Source organism: Leopardus geoffroyi, chromosome B1 (genome assembly GCF_018350155.1).
Source record: "Leopardus geoffroyi isolate Oge1 chromosome B1, O.geoffroyi_Oge1_pat1.0, whole genome shotgun sequence".
NCBI lineage: Eukaryota > Metazoa > Chordata > Mammalia > Carnivora > Felidae > Leopardus > Leopardus geoffroyi.
In genome coordinates this window covers 173,929,960-173,951,241 of record NC_059327.1, presented here as the reverse complement: position 1 = coordinate 173,951,241, position 21,282 = coordinate 173,929,960, and the positions used below count along the sequence as shown (strand labels likewise).

Genomic DNA, 21,282 nt, shown 5'->3' with positions numbered 1-21,282 from the left:
TAACCCATTCATTACCACACGCTCTGGGCTTGTCTTTCTTTCCCGTGCTGTCACTTGCACATCCTCACTTGTGCTTCCTGGGATTTCTAACCAGACAAACGTCCTGCCCCCAGTTCCTTTTCTTAGGCCTGTTTTGGGAGGAACCAAACTGAGAAGCCAGGACAACGCTACTCAGTGTGATCTTTCGACGGGCAAACCATGTAAAGAGGTCACTGGCTCTGGAGTGAGTCTGAGCTGCTGTTCTGTGCCTGAATGGCCCGGGGTGAATGAATGCTTTGACCTCCTTGTACTTTGGTTTCTTCATCTGTAAAATGGGTATTATCACAGAACCTACCACAAAGTGTTGTTAAGATTTTAGGTTAATCTTTGTAAGAGAGGGTGGAGGGCCTAATATAGTGCATTTAGATATTATAAAGCATAGCAACTTTTGCACAGTTTATCAAGTTGTTGTTGTTGGTTTTTTTATTCATGGAAAAGTGCCTTGATGGTCTCTTTGCAGGAAAACTTTATATTGAATTGATGGAAATATGTTATTTATCATGTGTGAGACATATAAATGGCTGACCAAGAGTATGCATTTATACCCAGTTTGGACCTTGCTTATTTGAAAATCTGTCGTCCATCATTTTAAACAACACAAAGCACAAAGACTCTTTATCTTTTAGAGCTATATGCTGAAATATTTATGGACGAAATAATACGTCATGGATCATTTTTTAAATAATCTGTTGGAGGAAAGTAGGCGAGGATATAAGTTAAACAAGATTGGTCCTGAGTTGACAGTTGTTGAAGGTGGGTGGTGGGACCTAGGAGTTTATTATCATATTCTCTCTACTTTCTTGTTTGAAAATTTCCATAATTTTAAGTTTTTAAAAAAATCTAAAGTTTCAAAAAAATAAAAATAAAGTAAAAAATTAAAACCCCACGGTTTCAGGGGCACCCAGGTGGCTCAGTTGGTTGAGCATCCAAATTCAGCTCAGGTCATGATCTCACAGTCTTGAGTTCCAGCCCCACGTCGGGCTCTGTGCTGACAGCTCGGAGCCTGGAGCCTGCTTCGGATTCTGTCACCCTCTCTCTGCTTCTCCCCCCTTGCGTGCATGTGCTCCCTGTCTCTGTCTCTCTCTCTCAAGAATAAATAAACATTTAAAAAAATTAACAAAACCCCCCCACAGTTTCAGAATTTAAAAATAAAACCTTGCTGTTATAAGGACTGCACTGTAGGAGGGAAGGAGGGGGATTATCTCCAGCTAGAGTCTGGGTACCACTATACCCCAATTGTCAATATATCAGAAGTACAAGATCTTTCTTATTCTAATTTTTTAATGTTTATTTATTTTTGAGAGAGAGACAGAGACAGAGCATGAGTGAGGGAGGGGCAGAGAGAGGGAGAGACAGAATCTGAAGCAGGCTCCAGGCTCTAAGTTGTCCACAGAGAGCCCAATGAGGGGCTGAAATTCATGGACCACGAGGTCATGACCTGAGCCTAAGTCTGCCGCTTAACTGACTGAGCCATCCAGGCTCCCCAGGGTCTTTCTCATTCTAAGTATACCCGTGACCCCCAGCAAGGGGGTGTCTTACGTGGTCAGCAGCAAGGGAAGGGGCCTCACAACACTCAGGTGGAGAAGACAAGTCCCGGTAACACTCAGCAAGGATGGGAATGTGGACCTTATGGTCACAAATTAGCAAACTGCAAAAAGAATATCTGAAAAAGATGTCCAAGTAAACATTTTAAAGAGATCAGGGTATCCTCTCAGTAAAACGCTTAGGATCTACAAAGTGGTGATAGTATTTGTCCGGGAGCATAAAACACTGAAGATCTAGAAAAGGGTCACAGTCTTTACCGAGAGGAGTAAGTCATTAAGAGTTTTAGGTTTTAGGGGCGCCTGGGTGGCTCAGTCAGTTGGGCGTCCGACTTCGGCTCAGGTCACGATCTCGCGGTCCGTGAATTCGAGCCCCGCGTCGGGCTCTGTGCTGACTGCTCAGAGCCTGGAGCCTGTTTCAGATTCTGTGTCTCCCTCTCTCTCTGACCCTCCCCCATTCATGCTCTGTCTCTCTTTGTCTCAAAAATAAATAAACGTTAAAAAAAAAAAATAAAAAATAAAACTTTTAGGTTTTAGAAAATTACCCTGAAGTTCAGTTGACAATGGACATGGGTTATACCATGGCCCCCACTCTGTGAGTGTAACCAATCTACAGATTAATGCCCAAGAGTCCTCAGGCTATAATGAGCCTTTCCCTTGACTGTAGTAACTCTCATTACTGTAGGAGACCTTGAAGGAGATGAAGGCAAAGGTGGGGAAGCCCAACCAGAAAGCAGTGCTGAGCTACAGGTGTCGGCAAAGCCCAGGGGCTTCCAGTTCCAGTGGCCTTAGATGATTTCTCCTGAATCTTCATGCTGCTTTTTGAGATTGTGTTGTGGTCTTCAGATGGCTCAGAGTGTTTTCAGATTTTTAACCTTCATGGTATGTGATTTAAAGTTCTTGTGGCTTGAAGGCACCAGGGTGGCTCAGACGGTTAAGCATCTGACTCTTGATTTCAGCTCAGGTCATGATCCCATGGTTCGTGAGATCGAACCCTGCATCGGGCTCTCTGATGACAGGGTAGAGGCTGCTTGGGATTCTCTCTCTCCCTCTCTCTCTCCCCCTCCCTCCTGTGCTCTCTCTCTCTCAATAAATCAATAAACTTAAAATAAAATAAGATGAAATAATATAAAATAAAACTTCCATCTCTGGAGTCTTAGTTTTTCTGTTACCACTCATGTCCCTGTCATGTGCACAGATAATGTGATGGTTTTGAGTTGATCCGGGCTGCAGAAAAAGTGTGCTGACTTATGGTGGAAATCAAAGCAAATCCACTCACTTGACTGAGTTTGTGAAGTCTTCACCATGTATTGACTGATGTGCAAGGTCTCTGACAGCTGTAGAGACTCATTACCCACACACAACTCCATTTGTCTCTCACCCCGGCACACAGACACATTTTGCATTCAGGTCAGGTGATCTGATTCCTTTTCTGGCAAGTTTGGGATGAAAAGCATGAGTGCTGAATTTTGGAATAATATTTTAAAAGATACATGGGAACCCAGTGTGGTATGAAAAGCATGTTGTTAATTAATGAACTAGAATCAGGTAGGAATTCCTTAGATAAGAGAGGGGTAGTGTCTTTAATCTGGGAGTGATCATGAATAATTCCTCTGAGCACCATTTTAAGCTGATACATATTAATATCAGACTTTTAAAAAAAAGTATCGGAGTGCTATGTGCAATTAGGGCTTAATCAAGGAGGGGCACATGCATGTCACGACTGGCAACAGAACACTGTTCACGTAGTTTGAAATTCCCACATTACTGTAGCAGAACATATCCATTACATAATCTGATATATAAAATCTACTAGACTCCACAGGTTTGTATAATACCCATGGCCGCAGGCTCAGATGGCAGGCATGTCCCTTCCTTTCCACAGGAGGGAAAGATGTGAGTATACGTGGTACGTGATACCATGCAAGGCTTTTGTCCCTCACGACCATTAAAGCAATAAATAATATTATCCTTTTAGAGGTGAGAAAACTTAGCTCATCACAAGCATATACAGTAAAGGGAGAGGAGAGTTGAGATTCCAACATTGCCTGTCTGACTCCAAATTCCAATTTTTCTTTTACCCTATACTGCTCTTTTGTAAAAGTTCAGAACAGATTGTCTGATGTTTTTCTTTTCCTTCGTCATTACTTTTAAAAAGGTCACTTCTGACATTTGATTTACATTTCCGACAAGCTACATATCCGTTCTCTTCCTCCCTTTCTCTCTTCCTTCCTTTTTTCTTGCATTTATAAAAATGCAACAGATGATGGTTTTCCACGATGTCCTGTGGATGGTATGTTTTATTGAAAATGCCAGACCAAAAAATTTAAGTAGTCGCTGGTGGAATCCTGCACTGGAGATATGATTTCAGCTATAGTTCTGTGGTTCTAAAAATGCTATTTTTGCTGATCTGTACTCAAGAACCACAGAAACAGATGGCCACATTTGCTGGATTTGCTGCTGGTTTTGTGCCCCTTTTCTCATATGGTGACCAAGTTTACTTAAAAAAATTTTTTTTTTCAACGTTTATTTATTTTTGGGACAGAGAGAGACAGAGCATGAACGGGGGAGGGGCAGAGAGAGAGGGAGACACAGAATCGGAAACAGGCTCCAGGCTCTGAGCCATCAGCCCAGAGCCTGACGCGGGGCTCGAACTCACGGACCGCGAGATCGTGACCTGGCTGAAGTCGGACGCTTAACCGACTGCGCCACCCAGGCGCCCCGACCAAGTTTACTTTTAAAAACATATGCTAAGAATAATGACATTTTTCAGATTGAAGTTGTCTAGTAAAGAAGTATGGTTAAGAAACAGCCTATTAGATCATGGGTGCCTGGCTGGCTCAGACAGCAGAGCATGTGACGCTTGATCTTGGGGTCATGAGTTCAAGCCCTACGTTGAGCACAGAGTTACTAAAAAAAAGTCTGTAAGATCAACATAGTAGATTTGTCTCCTAGAAAACCCATTCTCTGACCTGTCCACCTTCCAACCCCAACCAATAAATGCCAAACTCCTCAGCTTGACTGTCAAGGGCCTTGACCATGAGGATTTTCATACTTTTCTAATTCCAAGATTTTGTACCCTATTCTCCAACAAAATGGAACTGTCTATTCTTCTTTTTAAAAAAAGATTTAAATTTTTAAAAATATTTACTTATTTTTGAGAGAGAGAGAAAGACAGAGCATGAGTGGGGGAGGGGCAGAGGGAAAGAGAGGGAGACACATAATCTGAAGCAGGCTCCAGGCTCTGAGCTGTCTGCGCAGAGCCCGACGTGGGGCTCGAACCCATGAACCATGAGATCATGGCCTGAGCCAGAGTTGGTTGCTTAACTGAGCCACCCAGGCATCCCTTAAAAAAGAATTTAGTTTTAGGTCATCTCTACACTCAATGTGGGGCTCGAACCTACAACCCCAAGATCAAGGGTCGCGTCCTCCACCGGCTGAGCCAGCCAGGTGCCCTGTTTATTCTCTTGAAATAGCCAAGCTTTCCTCTTTTTTGCTCATTGCTGTTTCTTTTATCTGGAGAAGTTCTTCTCTTCCTTAATCTACGAGAAGCATTCCATCTCTCTCAGCTCAAATGCCATCTCCTCCAGAAAGCTTTCCTGGATTCGATTTGCTTTCACATCTCTACACCTCACTAGTCTTTGTTTATCCCTTCTTTAGGACACTTAAACTACATTTTTTACTTTATTTCTGCACAGATTCAGAGTACCATTTAGCCCATTTAAAGGATGAATGTGCCAAAACACTTGGGAAGATGGCAATTAGCAATAGTTTCTGCTAATGGCATAATGGGGCAAGGTTGCAGACAGGTGCCTACAGATTTTTTTTTTTTTTTTAAGAAGAAGAAAAGCAATTCATTGAATGCCTGCAGATTGGTGTGCGTGGCCTGTTTTGCCAGTCTTCCCACTCTCTGTGCCTTCCACCTGGCATTTTACATATTTACATTGACTGCCTGACCCCTAATGGTAACTGAATTCACAAGCTCCGTGTAGCAGTTAAATTAATCATGTGATACACCAGATCCAAATCATGGCTCTGTCACTCATTTGAACGGCCTTTTGTATTTGAGGTGGTCCTTTTGCAAATAAACAGATTTTTCTTTTCTTCTCTTTTCTCTTTTTCCTTTTCTTTCTTTCATACAAACTTAAATGCAGACATACCCATGGCTATCGGTAAAAGTTCCTGGAATGATTTGGAGAACAAGCATATTTATCTTTGAACTGAAAGGACTCTCGGTAAAACTGCCTTCAACTTAGAAACAGAAGTGACCCTTTACTGCTGTGCATCAAGATATTGGACTCGGTTGGAGTGGGGTTGGCAAATGTGTGCAGTTGTTACAACACCCCAGGACCCTGTGCCCATGGCAAACATCATTAGTACTCATACTGCCCAGGACACGACTACTGAGTCTAGCAGATCCTTACGACTCTACTCACCACTGTGTGGTGTATTTCTACTACCAACAGAACAATGCTGGTAAAAGAGGTATATTTGGCATCTTGCAGCTGCTTTAGTCACAAGGGGAGGACTTGAATTTACTGGAGGTTAGTAGGAAGTGAGATCATGTATGCAAAAGTACGTTATAAATTAGGAAAGGCTATGGAGGCAGCTGCTGTTTTCTTTATTGGTTGCTCTGCACTTGAGCTATGTGGTTTTCGATCATTTCAAAATGCCTGAAAAATCAACAGTCAAGGCATGTAAGTTCATGATCACAACAATGATCTCTACCATAATGAACATTCTATTTGAATATAAGGTGGATCGTGTTCTTTCTTATTTCCCTTCCGCTATCCCCTGGTTCTACACTCCTTCCGTGCGAAGGCTCCCACCTTTTGAAATATGTGAACAAGATTTGCTCCTTTTTAGGATATATGAACGAGATTTGCTCCTGCAGAGAAACAGGAGACAGGAAATAGCAAAGGATAAAAGAGAAGAGACCAGGGTCAGGTCAAGAGTTTCCCACGCCTTCTCCCCAGTCTAGCACAAACCAGATGAAAGCCTTCAGGAGATCCTAGACGTGAAAGGCGGTAATCAAGAGAAGATTGAGAGTTAAGTGGAATGCTGAAAAAAGAGGAAACACATTTGCAGCTTGGACTAACATTGATCTTAAAATGTCTGAATGGTTAAATAGTATTTATGAACTCTCATTTTGCTTCTAACGTCTTATTGCTTAAGGCAATGTATGCCCATGCCTTCGATTCTGTACAAAGTTTTTTTGGACTCATAGACATCTGATGTCCATCTAGATGACCTGTGAGGCTTTAGGAGTTCCTCTGTGGTTGATGAATTCCAGGATATAGTGATTTTTCTAGATCAAGAGTTGGTATTTATCATGCATGTTAGTAGTTTGCTGTGGCTACTGACAGTGGGTGGTAGTTATGTCTCTGAATGTCTTATTCCATAAAAAGCCAACTGGATGTGGCTATTTAAGAACCATCCGAGGCAGCCAGAGGCCAGGGGTTCCAGATTCCTTCCCAGTCAAAGGATGCTCAGAAGTAACCTTCAGAAAAGATAAAGTCTCAGTGTCAGGCTGCCATTCAGTTCCTTATAGAAGAGTCATGATCATGTGACCTTCTCTCCCCCTCACACTTCCCACTGGAGAGTGTTTATTAAGTTTAAAAACTCAAGACAAATCATGAAATGTTTGAGAAGTAATTGTAGGCAGTTCCTTACTCACGTTTTTTAAAACGTAGAGGTCATTCTTGATTCTTTTGTCTTATACCATACTTTCTATCCTTTTGCAAGCCCTGTTGGTTCTTTTTCCAAAACATATCTTTAATCCGTCAGCTCCTACGTAATTTTCACTGCAAGCCCCAGCCTAATTCACGCCACCACAATAGCCTCCTAACTGGAGAACTGGTCTCTTGTTCCTCCCATCCTGCCCGAGTATTCCATTCTCCATATGGTGGTCAGAGTGACCAGAATAAAGGATTGAGCCATGTGATTCCTTTCCTTAAACCCACCAATATTCCTGATTACATTTAGGATAAAGTTCAGCTCCTTCCACAGCCTTCAGGGCTTTGGCTGCTCTATCCCTTGCTTATGTCTCTAGCTTTATCTTGAGCCACTTTCTACTCACTCTCTCTGTTGTATTCACAGGGATATTTTTTCCCTTCCATTCTCAGAACCTTTGCACGTGCTTTTCTCCTGACTTGTGACATGGCTACCTCATTCAGGTCTCGGTTTTAGCATTAATTGAGGTCCTTATTGACTACACATTCTAAAGTAAGTCTATGCCCACAAGACTTTCTCTCTCACATTACCTTGTTCCTTCCTTCATAGCACTTAGCACTTTGTAATTATGTATTTCACTGGTTTCCTTACTTGCTTAATGTCTGTCTGCTCCACCAGACTGTGAGCCCCATGAGGGACAGGGACCATGACTGTTGTTCACCATGATGTCCTAGTACTTACTCTTCCCCTGGAGCTGACTGTACGGTGGGTTCTCCACATAAGTACTCTTTGTCTTGGCTCATTGGACACACAGGTCAACAAAGAGTTTCTATAACATGTGGGCATAAGCCCCAACCCATCCATTGCCTTCTTCAATGAAGGAACTGGATCTCTTCTCATATTGTGTGAATGCTAGGGCCCTGTTCTCCTGTAAGGTTCATATCTTTATGTTTTGAACTTAGGCCAAGCATCACTAGTGTATCTCATGACAAGACTGAAAGTATTGTTGGGGTCAGAATCTTTGCCTCTTAACCCTGCATTCCTCTACTCATAAACCTTACGCAGGCTGTTTAACTTCTCAGATCTTACCTCTTGAAGCTGTCGTTAGAGACCTCAAACGTGTCTAAATTTTGTTTTAATGTCTAATGTTTACATTTATGTGAAATTCTTAGCTTAATGCCTGGTACATAGTATAGAAGCTCAGTAGATATTTGTTGAGTGAATAAACATGAATAATTTAGTCTCTCAGACTTCAGCTTCATTACTTGTAAATAAAGAGGTTTGGCTAGATGATAGCTTTCTAGTCTGTTAGCCTATGGATTTAGTTATGTGGGTGTTGGACGTTATGATAATTTGTTGTTATGTGATTATAGATTTTTTTTCAGGATTGTTATAAACAATGATAAAAAGTCAAATTCTATACTGAAATAAATCAAACGAATTAAACCACAAATTGGACAAAAAAATATTTTAAAAAGCACCCTAGTCCAACAGTAAGCTGGTCTTTGATTTAGTGTGCCTGTGGTCAGAACTGGGCTCGCAGCTTCTCTGAAGGCCTTTCAACGTTTCCAGGGCAGTGATTAATCATTTAGTATAGGTATCTCCTACACGAAATGAACATGAACTCTTCATTTCAGATATCTCTTTGCATATCCCCAAGGGCAGAAGATATGAAACCATTAAGAAAACACAAACCAGGGGCGCCTGGGTGGCTCAGTTGAAGTGTCTGCCTTCAGCTCAAGTCATGATCTCATGGGTCCAAGCCCCTCATAAGGCTCTGTGCTAACAGCACAGAGCCTGCTTGGGATTCTCTCTCCTCTCCCTCTCTCTGCCCCTACCCTGCTTGTGCCCTCTCTCTCTCTCTCAAAATAAATAAATAAACTTAAAAAAAATTAAAAAGAAAAAAGAAAATACAAACCAGGGGCATCAGCCTGGCTCAGTAGGTAGCATGTGCCAGCTACTCCGGGTTGTGAGTTCAAGCCCCCCCGTTGAAAAGATAGGCAACAGTCTAGCAACCAGTCAAGGGCAGAGTAAAGTAAGAAAATAACATCACACTCATTAGAATGTTGAAATTTAAGAGCTTGATAACATCAGGATTGGCAAGGATGTGAAGCAACAGGAACCCATGCACGCGGGTGTAAGTCTAAATTGGCACAGTGATTCTGCAGAGGAGTATGGCCATGTGCACCAGAGTTGAAGACGTAGACACCTGTAGCCCGGCAGTTCCACTTTTAGGCATGTGTGGTGGACATGTGCACAAGGAGACAAGGAAGAGGTGTTGTTCTTATGGTTAAAAAAAAAAAAAAAAAAAAGGAAAGGGGCGCCTGGGTGGCTCAGTCAGTTAAGCCTCTGACTTCGGCTCAGGTCATGATCTCACGGCTCAAACAGCTGTGAGTTCGAGCCCCGTATCTGGCTCTGTGCTGACGGCTGAGAGCCTGGAGCCTGCTTCAGATTCTGTGTCTCCCTCTCTCTCTGCTCCTGCCCTGCTCACACACTGTCTCTCTCAATCTCTCTTTCTCTCTCTCTCAAATATAAACATTAAAAAAATTAAAAAAAATTTTTTTCAATGTTTATTTAGTGTTTGAGAGAGACAGAGCACAAGTGGCGGAGGGGTAGAGAGTGAGCGAGAAACAGAATCGGAGGCAAGCCCCAGGCTCTGAGCTGTCAGCACAGAGCCCGACGCAGGGCTGGAACTCATAGACGGCGAGATCCTCACCTGAGCCAAAGTCAGACGCTCAACTGACTAAGCCACCCAGGTGCCCCCCCAAAATGTTTTTTTTAAAAAAGGAAAAATTCTATATCCATGAAAATTGGAGTAGGGGCGCTTCGTGGCTCAGTCTTTTAAGCATCTGACTCTTGATCTCAACTCAAGTCTTGATCTCAGGGTCGTGAGTTCAAGCCCCATGTTGGGCTCCATTCTGGGCGTGAAGCCTACTTTAAAGAAAAAATGGAACAGATATGGGATAGTCATACAATTTATTACAACTGAATTTCAGTCAGCAGTTAAAATACACCATGTTGAATATAAAAAAGAAACTGCCAAAAATATAGTATACACTGTGATACTATATAGGAACAAATTGAAAAGCACAAAATGCGAGTTAATATAGTTTGTGGATTACTATTCATGGGGATAATATATAAAAACAGAGAGGGAAGATAGACCTAGCACTAGATGGTGGGTACTCCTGGGCCTGTAGGGAGATCTCTATAAGTAACATTTTATTTCTCTTAAAAAAAATACATTTATGTACCTATGTGTAAATATTTAAAACTGTTAAAACCGGGTAGAAGGTACATGAGTATCTGTCATATTATTCTATTTGATTTTTTGGAAATTTTTTTTTCTTTTTTCTTTTTAAAAAAACATTTTTTTAAATGTTTATTTCTTTTTGAGAGGGAGACAGAGTGCAAGTGGGGGAGGGGCAGAGAGTGAGGGAGACAAAGAATCTGAAGCAGGCTCCAGGCTCTGAGTTGGCAGCACAGAACCTGACATGGGGCTCGAACTCATGAACCATGGGATCATGACCCGAGCCGAAGTCAGATGCTTAACCGACTGAGCCACCCAGGCGCCTCTGGAAATATTTTATAATTGAAAAAACAAAAAACAAACAAACAAACAAAACTTAGAAAACAAGAATGTTGGATGTAATAAAAAGTCCAGCATCAGATTCTGCTCTTTTGTAGATTAGGGATAATCTCACTCGTTTTTCCTTTTGTGGCTAACTTCTGCTTGACTTTGTGTGCATCTTTAAGCCTCAGGCCCTCTGGGTGGGTTTACAGGCAGCAGCGTTGGGTTCCAGGCCCTCTCTGCGTGCTTTCATAGCACCCTCTTTTCCTTCTTGCGACACTCCTCACCCGGCTGTGCAGTTTCCTGTTTACTTGCTGCGCGGGCCCACTGGAGCCTAGCACGCGCCTCTGGGGGCAGGTGGCTTATTTGCTGTAGCATCTCCAGGGACTGCTGTGCACTGTTGTACAACAGATACTAAGAGACAAAGAATTCATGGATGCTTCCATGGTTTAAGTTCCCTGCTGTGCACACAGGGGGCCACAGGTGGATGCCTGAAATCACCAACTATCAGCTATGAATTGAAACTATATAGCAACATTTCTAGCAACATCTGCGTGCACCGTGCTTGGCTTGGCCCGCCCTTAGCCCTTGTACCACAACATCGCAGTTGGAGAGGAGGAACAGAGTGATGGGCTGCTTCCTGTGAGGAAACCTTGTCTTAGACCCACTGACTCCTCTAACTGAAAGAGTCAGGCTGTCATTAAACTTTGGCAGGAGACATACCCCATTCAGCCAATTTTCTGGCACTGTGAGGTCAGGGTCTTTCATTCCGTTAGCCAGGCCACCTCTTCCTAGGGAGGATCACTGCTGCCACCTGCCCCACACCCAGGAGCCCCAGCCCCTGCTTTGTCCCTGGTCAGGTTCCGGTTGGGTTGGGCTTGCCAGTCCCCAGGGTGGCCTCAGCGGGGAGTCTGCTGGAGGCCTCATTTCCTTCTTACTAGCCCCCAGCCAGCTGTAGCCTCGGGGAAGCGCCCTGCTTCCTCAGTCCCAGAGAGGACTTGCTTCCTTTTCTTTTTCTTCCTCTCTTTCTTTTGATTATTCATTAGAATCTGCTCCTGTTTCAAGCCCACCCCCATGTACCCTAGCTGCCATTGGCTCATCCCCCAGCCCCACGAAAGCAGAAGTTCCCCCCCCCCCCCCCCCCGACAAAGCCAGCTGTTGGTTGGAAGGTGGTGGGTGTCTTCAGAACGTTTCTTGACTAGAATAGATCCCTGAAGTCTTAGAGCACGAAGCCCAGTTTTAATAGCACTGAGGACCATTTGCTTTCCTGCACCGTGGAGAGAGCCTCAGCTCTACCCAGGCTCGACCTTGGGTGAGGTATTTTACCTTTCTGACCCTCAGCTTCTTTGTCTGCCAAATAGAATAAATAGTATCTTTGCCGCAGACTTTTGAGATGATAATTAGGGGCTACGTGATAAAGTGGTTAAGTTGACAGAGTGTTTGGGCCTGAAGCCTGGTTCTGCCCCTGCAGTTTCCCCATCCAAAATCTGGCCATCCTGGTCCGTCTGCACATTGGAAATGCTCAGAACAACGGCTGGCCTGTAATGAGTGCTTTCCAAAGGTTTGCTGTTTTAAGCACTGTCTGGTAGATAGTAAGCACTCAATAGACATCATGTTCTATTACTATTATTTTTACTTGTCTTAGTTCCTTAGGGTTACTGTAAAAAAACCACCACATTCCGAGTGGCTTGTGAACAACAGAAATTTATGTCTCACAGTTCTGGAGGCTGAGAAATTCAAGATCAAGGTGCTGGCAGATCCAGTGTCTGGTGAGGACCACTTCCCGGTTCATAGATGGCCGTCTTCTCCTGTCTCCTCACATGGTGGGAGAGGCAAGGGGCTCTGTGGGATCTCTTTTACATGGATACCAATCCTATTCCTCATGGCTCCACCCTCACGACCTAATTACTTCCAAAGACCCCACCTCCAGCTACCATTACGTGGAGGACTCAGTGTTAACATCTGAATTTGGGGAGGCTATGAACCTGAAGCCTACAGCATTTTGTCCCTGCCCCCCCCCCAATTCATGTGTTTCTCACATGCAAAACACATTTATTCCATTCCCAAACCCCCCAAAGTCTTCACTTGCTCCAGCATCAACTCAAAAATCTAAAGTCCAGCATTTCATCTAAAGGTCATCTAAATCAGATGTGGGTGAGATTGGAGATATGATTCATGCTGACATACATGGAGACAAATTCCTCTTTAAGCTGTGAATGTGTGAAACCAAACAAATTATGTGCTTCCAAAACACAGTGATGAAACAGGCATAGAATAAATGTTCCTATTAAAAAAAAAAAATCCAAACTACAAGGCAAAACTCCATCAGATCTTAAGGCTTAAGAAAAATCATCTTGGCCTTGATTCTCTGCCTTCCAGACCCACTGGGACAGGAGTCCCACCTTCTGGACACACTGGGATGGAGGTCCTGACCCTGCAGTTTTGCAGGGCAGTGGTTGGGCCCACAAGACTTTGGGGTTGTTGTAAGGATTGATGAGATAATATATGAAAATACTTGGCATGCAACAGATGTTCAGTAGATGTCGTTTCCCTCCTTCCTGACCCTTGATCTTGGAGAAGGGGTACTGCAGACAGGAGGCAGGGGACCCACCCTACCACTGAGCTGTAGGCACTCATTCTTGCAAGCTTCTCCCCTGAGGTAAGGAACCAACTCTAGGTTTCCTGAAAAGTTCCAAGGGCTGCTTTGGCATCCTTGCAACATCAGGACCTTGAGATTGGTAAGCAGGTTTGTTTAATTCTGCCTTGACCCTGAGCTAAGGCTTCCAGGCACGAACCCATCACGGGCATTTAATTTAGCACTTATTTCATAGCGTTCCCAAGGGAAGCTTGGAAGGGACCTTGGAGATCTTGAGTGTAACCTCTGAAATGTACAAGGTGGAAATGGGCCCAGAGATGCGACATGAGCTGCCTGAGATCACACAGCCTGTCTCGAGTAGGTAGAAGCTGGCAGTGCACATTGGACGCCCATCCCTGCGTCCCTCCTCGGCCGTCTCTGGAGATGTGTTGCCTCCACAGAGAGAAAGACTCCAAAGGACTGTGTTCAGATCAATCAGATCACTTTAGATGAATTCTGAGCCTCCTCTGACTTATCAGGCTGATTTATCTTCACTTTACCCTGAGCATGGCCTCTGTCAAGTCTGGAAAATCCCAGGTGAAGAGGGCAGTGTCTCAGACCTCCCTACGTTAGAAGCATTGGAGAAATCAAAGAAGACTCGAACATCAAGGGAAAAGGGAAGCCATTCCCTTCTTGTACCTTCTTGTCCCTAACGCCTCCTGTCAAAGCCAGCAGAAATTGTTTCCAATTATGTACCTGCTTTAGCTGTGTATAGAGACTGGGAGGCAGATGGGTTATTTTATAACCTACGTATTACTTTGCTAAGCTGTGAACCCAGAGGGACCCTTTATCTTCAAGTTCTGAGAGGGGCATTTACCCAGGAATGTGGTCTCAACTTCTGGGAAATGTGCTTGCTCTGTGCACCTAAAAATTGCACTGAGCATAACCAGCACTCTCCTCTGGGTGAAATGCAAGCGTACATGGCTCGGTGGACGTTTTGGAGGTATCTATCTCAAGCTATAGCGAGGAAACAGATGTGAATTGCTTTGCGTGACTATAGAGGTATGTGGCTCTGTACCAGGCACAAGTTACCAACATGGGAGAGACATTGTTCTGCTTTTTAGGTGCTTGCTGTGCAGTTCCAAAACTATTGTGATCCAAAAATACCAACATATACAAATTTAGGCTTTGAAAAGGGTGAGAGCGTTTACAAGAAGAGTATCCATTGTGTTTCAAACCTGATGCTATTGTTTAAGACCTCATTTTTCTAGAATAGTTTTAGATTCACAGCAAAAAGTGAGGACAGAGTGTAGAGATTTCCCCTACACCCAGCCTCCACACATAAATAGCCTCTGCCATTATCGGCATCCGCCAGCAGGGTAATACATTTATTACAACTGGTGAATCTGTATGGACACAACGTGATCACCCAAAGTCCATAGTTTACATCAGGACTCACTCTTGGTGTTGTATATTCTGTGGGTTTGGAAAAATGTAGAATGACATGTATCCATCATTGTAACAGCATAACAAGTAATTTTCACTGCCCTAAAAATCCTCTGTGCTCTACCTATTCATCTCCCTCTTCCCATTCCCAACCGCTTGACAACCATTGATCTTTCACTGGTTCCATAGTTCTACGTTTTCCAGAATGTCATATAGTTGGAATTATATAGTATGTAGCCTTTTCAGATTGGCCTCTTTCCTTTAGTAATGTGCATTTACAGTTCCTCCATGTATTTCCATGGTCTGGCAGTTCATTTCTTTCCAGCACTAAATAATATTCTATTATCTGGATGGACCACAGTTTATTTATCCATTCACTTACAGAAGGACATCTTGGTTGCTTCTGGGCTTTGGTAACTAAATAAAGCTGCTACAAACATCTGTGTGCAGGTTTTTGTATGGACATAAGTTTTCAACTACTTTGGCTAAATACCAAGAAGCACGATTGCTGTATTCAAAGTTGATGACTTTAAAGAACTAGATGATAGTGGGTAAATAGAAATTGTTTTAGAAGTGGGAAATCACGCTAATTAGAGGTAAACTAAGCCACTTTTTTTTTTTTTTTTTTAGGAAATTGTAGTCTATGAAATAAGGGAGAAAGGGGAGTTTTGGTCCAATTTTTATTCACTAATGGATTTGGGAATTAATATTTTTCAGTCTCATTTTTTAGGAGAAACATAACTTTCAGTTTAGAAAAAGTTATTTTTTGGTGAAAGTAATGCTGTGCAAGGTGGTGTTTTTAATGTTTTTATTATAAATTATAATAAAAATATCTGAGCTTAAAGCTGAGCATCCGTGTTTAGTTATAACACAGGGTGAGGATGTCAAAAATCTTATGACTAAATTTTCAGTGTTTTCTTTTATGAGCTAATTGCTGCTGGGTTTTTCCATGATTTTGAAACGTGTGTGTACAGTACTTTTGAAAAAAGATTATTTGCTTAAACTTTATAGACTGAGCTAAAGTTAGAAAAACATTGTTTCTATTTTTGGAATGTCTTACCAACTAGAAAATGAACAAAATGACCATACATATTAAGCAAAAATACTGAGGTGGGAACAGATATTAAAACAGCAAATATAGGAGCGCCTGGATGGCTCAGTCTGTTGATGTTAGACTTTGGCTCAGGTCATGATCTCATGGTTCATGGGTTCGAGCCCCACGCCAGGCTCTGTGCTGACAGCTCAGAGCCTGGAGCTTGCTTCAGATTCTTTGTCTCCCTCGCTCTCTGTCCTTCCCCCGCTCACACACTGTCTCTCTCTCTCTCTCTCAAATATAAACATTTAAAAAAATAGCAAATATATTAATTTAGCTGGTTAGAAATGTCATAAGCCTTTTCATGAATTGTTACTTTTAATGAAGAGATAAATCTGCCATAAATTGAATTTGTTTTAAAAAGACTGCTGAGGGTAGAGAGAAACTGGTGTGAACTTTACTCTTGAGGGGGTCTGTCACAGACTGGTCCTCTCTAGAATTAACAATTCAATGGCTCACTTTTTTACACTGCAAAGTCTTAGGATTTCTAATTGGGCTGCAGCCAGATTTTAATTTTGCAAGGCTTTTTGATAAATGTACTGAAGGTGACTGGAGCCATTAAAAATGTTATTAAATCTGTTTGCTGTTATTCTGGCTAACAAGAAACTATAACCTGATAACGGAAATCAAAACAAAATTAGAGACCTAAATTTAAACGTTGATATGGATGCATTAAAGTAGAATGTTCTTTAGCTAATAACCTGAATTTATTATCTACCTTCAAATAAGTCTTCACCAAATTTATCTTTCCTCTTCCCTCCCTCACCAATTTACTGAGCATCGTTTGTTCTGAAGCTGGTCTTCGGGTGCTTGGGCTTGCCACCCAAAGACTCCATTTTGAATTTAGCATGATTTAAAATGTGACTGCATGTATGTGCTTGAGAGAAAGTGAGAGATGTAGACAGAAGGCGTGGGATGGGTGGGAAGAGGAATGGAATAGTAGTAGTGGGAATGAGCAGGGTTTATTGCTGAAGTAGGAATTTCTGAGGTGCCTGAAAGTGTGTGCGTGCCTTCCAAGTCTCTGCCCAGCGAGAATTGTACGAATTTACCAGAGAAACTTGGAATCATTCACAGTGTGCCTTAGAGTTAAGGTAACAAATGGAGCGCAGTCATGCTGCTAGACTTAGCAACTCATAAAAAGGGAGAAGCAAATATTGAAAATTGGGGAGGCCCACTCATTCTGGAATTAGTTTTGGCTAACACACAATCTCCACTTTGATCTCAACTGTTTGTCCTGTCTATAAGCTCAGTCATGAACTTGAGACCTCCAGCCCATCATTTGTTTTATTTTTGCATTTGTACCATATAGTATATTAGGGTTCTCCAGAGAGACAGAACCAATAGGATATAGGTATATGTAAGAGGAGATTTATTACAGGAATTGGGTCATATGGTTACGGAGGCCAACAAGTTCCACCATCTGCTGTCGGCAAAGCTGGAGAACCAGGAAGGCTGGTGGAGGGGGTGTGAGTTTGGGGGCTGATAGTGTAAGTCCTGGTCTGAAGGAGAAGACGCAAGAACCAGAGCACTGATGCCCATAGGCAAGGGAAGATGAATGTCTCAGCTCAAGTAGAGAGCACCAATTCGCCCTTCCTCAGCTTTTTGTCCTATTCCTGCCCTCCACAATTGGATGATACCAACCCGATGTGCTGTGCCTGAGAGCTCTCTTCTTTAGTCTGTCTACCTATTCAAATGCTAATCTCTTCCAGAGACATCTTCACAGATATATCCAGAAATAATCTTTACCAGCCAACTGAGCATCCCTTAGCCCTTTTAAGTGGACACATACAATTAATCACATCATTAACCGACAGCAATCCCTGCTGGCACTACTCTTCCTACTACTGCTACTACTACTATAGCTAATGTTTCTTGAGCACCTACTATATGCAAGGATTCAGGTGGAAATGCTTCATTTGCATCTCATTTAATCCTAAAACTAGCCCTCTTCGCCTGGCTGGCTCAGTCAGTACAGCAAGAGACTCTTGATTCAGGGGAAGTAAGTTCAAGCCCCATGTTGGGTGTAGAGATTACTTTAAAAAAAAAGATCCTAAAACTAGCCCTCTACAGCGTGGGCTCCATTAATATAAAGCTTCATGGAATTAACTTACCTGAAGTCACTTAACCATTGTCACATAGGATTTAAAAAATTGCAACAGAATTCACATACCATGAAATTTAAGTCTTTTAGTATATTTAGTATAGTGAATATACTAAAAATTCCAAAATATTTTCATCATCTCAAAGAGAAACCCTATACTCATTAGCAATCACTCCCCATTTTTCCCTCCTTCCAATTCCTGGAAACCATGAATCTACTTTCTGCCTCTATGGATTTGCCTATTCTGGATATATATTATAAATGGAATCATACGATATGTTCTCTCTTGTGTCTGGCTTCTTTCAATTAGCGTAATGTTTTCAATGTCCATTTACACCTAGCATGTATCAGCACACTACTTTTTACGACAAAATGATACCCCGTTGTGTGGGATACTACATTTTGTTTCTCCATTCATCAGTTGATGGACTCTTGGGTTGTTTCTATTTTATAGAGCTGTTATGAATACTAGTACTGTGAACATTCATGAGCAAGTTTTTTCATGGCATATGTTTTCAGTTCATACAGAGGGATTTTGTTGCATATTTCTTTGGACTTGATAGTACCCTCAGCAAATATTTTTTTTGGAAACAAAGTTTTATGCCAGACAGGGATAACTGCACACCTCCAAACTAAAATTTACTAAAAATTCTTTTTACAATGTGAGCTCTGTTTTCTGCCTTATCTTAGTAAGGCTTGATTTCCAGAGATAAGCACCAATTTTTTATGCTTTTGTCCAGCTGATCCTTCTTCCTAGAAAGCCCACTCCCTCATCACCATCTGTGAAAGTTATAGAGTCTTGGGGCACCTGGCTGGCTCAGTCAGTAGAACATGTGGCTCTTGATTCTGGGTCATGACTTCGAACCCCTCATTGAGTGTAGAGATTACTTAAAAAAAAAATGTCCTGTCACCTTCCAGCCAGGAAGCTCGTGCTTCCTTTGCAGACTGAAGTTACCTTTCGTTTTTTTTTTCTGGGAACTCCGTGGAGCTTTACCTGGGCCTCTCCCATGGTGTTCCCTTTCCAATCTTACCAGCCACCCTCTATCTCCCTTGAGGTCAGGATTCAGGCCTTGTCACATTTCTATTCCTTGCCAAGACTTGTGTTGCTTTACACAATAGGTGATGAATATCCTAGAACTGAATCACTCCCTGATTAGTTGCCGTGATATTGTGATTTATAATAAGAAACATACATTTGATCTCTGTCCCCTTTCCTGGCACAGAGCTCCTAAAACCTTTGGAATTTCCTGTGAAGAGAGCAATGAAGGTGTCCTTTTGTTATGTTAATCAAGAGACTTTTGGAAGCCCCTTGGTCACCTAAGAAAGGAGACTGGTTGCCAGGGAATCAACCACAGGATTAGAGAGTAGGGACATTCAGTCCTACCCCCTGACCTCTGGGGGGGTGGGGGGGGCGGGGAGGGGCTGAAGTTTGAGTTTTGTCACTAGTGGCCAATGATTTAATTGATCATGCTTCGGTAATGAGGTCTGCATTAAAAATTCAAAAGACAGGGTTCGGAGAGCATCTGAGTTTGTTGAACACTTAGAGATGGCAGGACACTGGCACTCTCAGAGAGTGTGCGAGTGCACTTTCTCCACACTTTGCCCTAGGCCTCTCTGACGTCTGGCTGTTCCTGAGTTACAGCCTTTTATAATAAACCAGTTATCTAGTAAGTAAAATGTTCTGAGTTCTGTGAACTGTGCTAACATAGGACTTGAACTAGAGGAGGGGCATGGGAGAACCTGTGGCCGGCTTCCCAGGTGACAACTTGGCCTTGTGATTGCCTTATGGGAAGTGTGTGTGGGGGCCGCAGTCTTGTGGGACTGAGCCCTTAACTTCAGGTTGATGGTGTCAGAATTGAGTTGAATTGTAGGGTACCCAGCTGATGTCAGAGAATTGCTTGATGGTGTGTGTGGGCGGGGGAGAACCCATATTGTCATTGGTATCAGGATCATAGTTGCCGAGTGGTTCTGATTCACTTGAAACCAAGTTGAGTTTCCTCCTATTACGGCTGCCCTATTTTTAGCCAGGTCTTATGGGGGAGGAATGGGTCGTCAGAGTGAGGTCAGGCTTTTGTAGGCTTCCCCCTTTCTGCCTCCACCTCTGAGCTGGTGGAGCACAGCCGAGGAGGTTCATCTCCTCTGGAATTCTCAGAGGAGACTGCGGTCCTTGCCTCTTGCTTCTCCTCAAAGGAAGTACATGGCAGAAGAGTGGGAGCAGTGTGGGGGTTATTTCGGAGGGTTCCGGTCAGACTTAGAAGGGAAGCAACTCTACCAGTTTCTGGGTCTCCCCTCCACCATCTCTTTTCAAGTCCTCCTGTAATGTCTCAGGAAAACTGAGGTTAAATCATCCTTTTAAAGTTACTTAGAGGGGCACCTGGGTGACTCAGGTGGTTGACCATCTGACCTCTGCTTAGGTCACGATCTCGCAGTTTTTGAGTTTGAGCCCCCATGTTGGGCTCCTAGCTCACTGCTGTCAGCATGGAGCCTGCTTCAGATCCTCTGTCTACCCACCCCCCCCCACCCCACCCCAGGCCCCAGCGCTTCCCCCACTTGTGTTCACTCTGTCTCTCTCCTTCAAAAATAAATATTAAAAAAAAAAAAAGTTACTTAGACAGCAGTCTTGAAAAAAAAATAGGGGTGCTGGATGGCTCAGGCAGTTAAGTGTTCAACTTGTCATCTTGGCTCAGGTCATGATCTGGGGGTTTGTGGGATCAAGCCCTAAGTGGGGCTCTGTGCTAAAAGCACAGAACCTGCTTGGGATTCTCTCTCTGCCCTTCCCCTGCCTGCACTGTCTCTCAAAATATATAAAATAAACATTAAAGAAAAAAAAAAACAGTCTTGGATTTTCTATAAATCATTTGTTTAGATCTCAGAAGTCCTATTTGGATATATATTTTTTAAAATTGTTATTTATTCAATTCATTCATGCAAGTAATCTCTACATCCGACGTGGGACACACATGTTCTTCCAAGCTTTCAGCAAAGCTAAAGGTCAACACCAGTATTGACCTCTGGCTGAATTCATTTGGGTGACCCATTTTTGCTTGGCTGGGTGGAGTTGTTAATAATTGGGTGTCCCTTCTCCAAGATGCCACAGCTCATTCAGTCCTAATTGTCTCACACCTCACACCTGGCTTTCTTCACACATTTATGTGACCTGCCTGCCCTTTGACATCTCTGAGGATCTGACCCTGCCCCCAATTTATCTGCCCTTCTTCCCCACCCCCCGGGCACCACAGGTAA

At 42.9% G+C, this 21,282-nt stretch overlaps 1 protein-coding gene across 4 annotated transcripts in view; it reads left to right on the top strand.

Annotated features, from left to right (window-relative positions):
- The window catches only part of TBC1D1 (TBC1 domain family member 1), a 224,712-nt gene that overhangs the window by 48,820 nt on the left and 154,610 nt on the right, over nt 1-21,282 (top strand). The gene's annotated exons all lie outside the window — the stretch shown is intronic.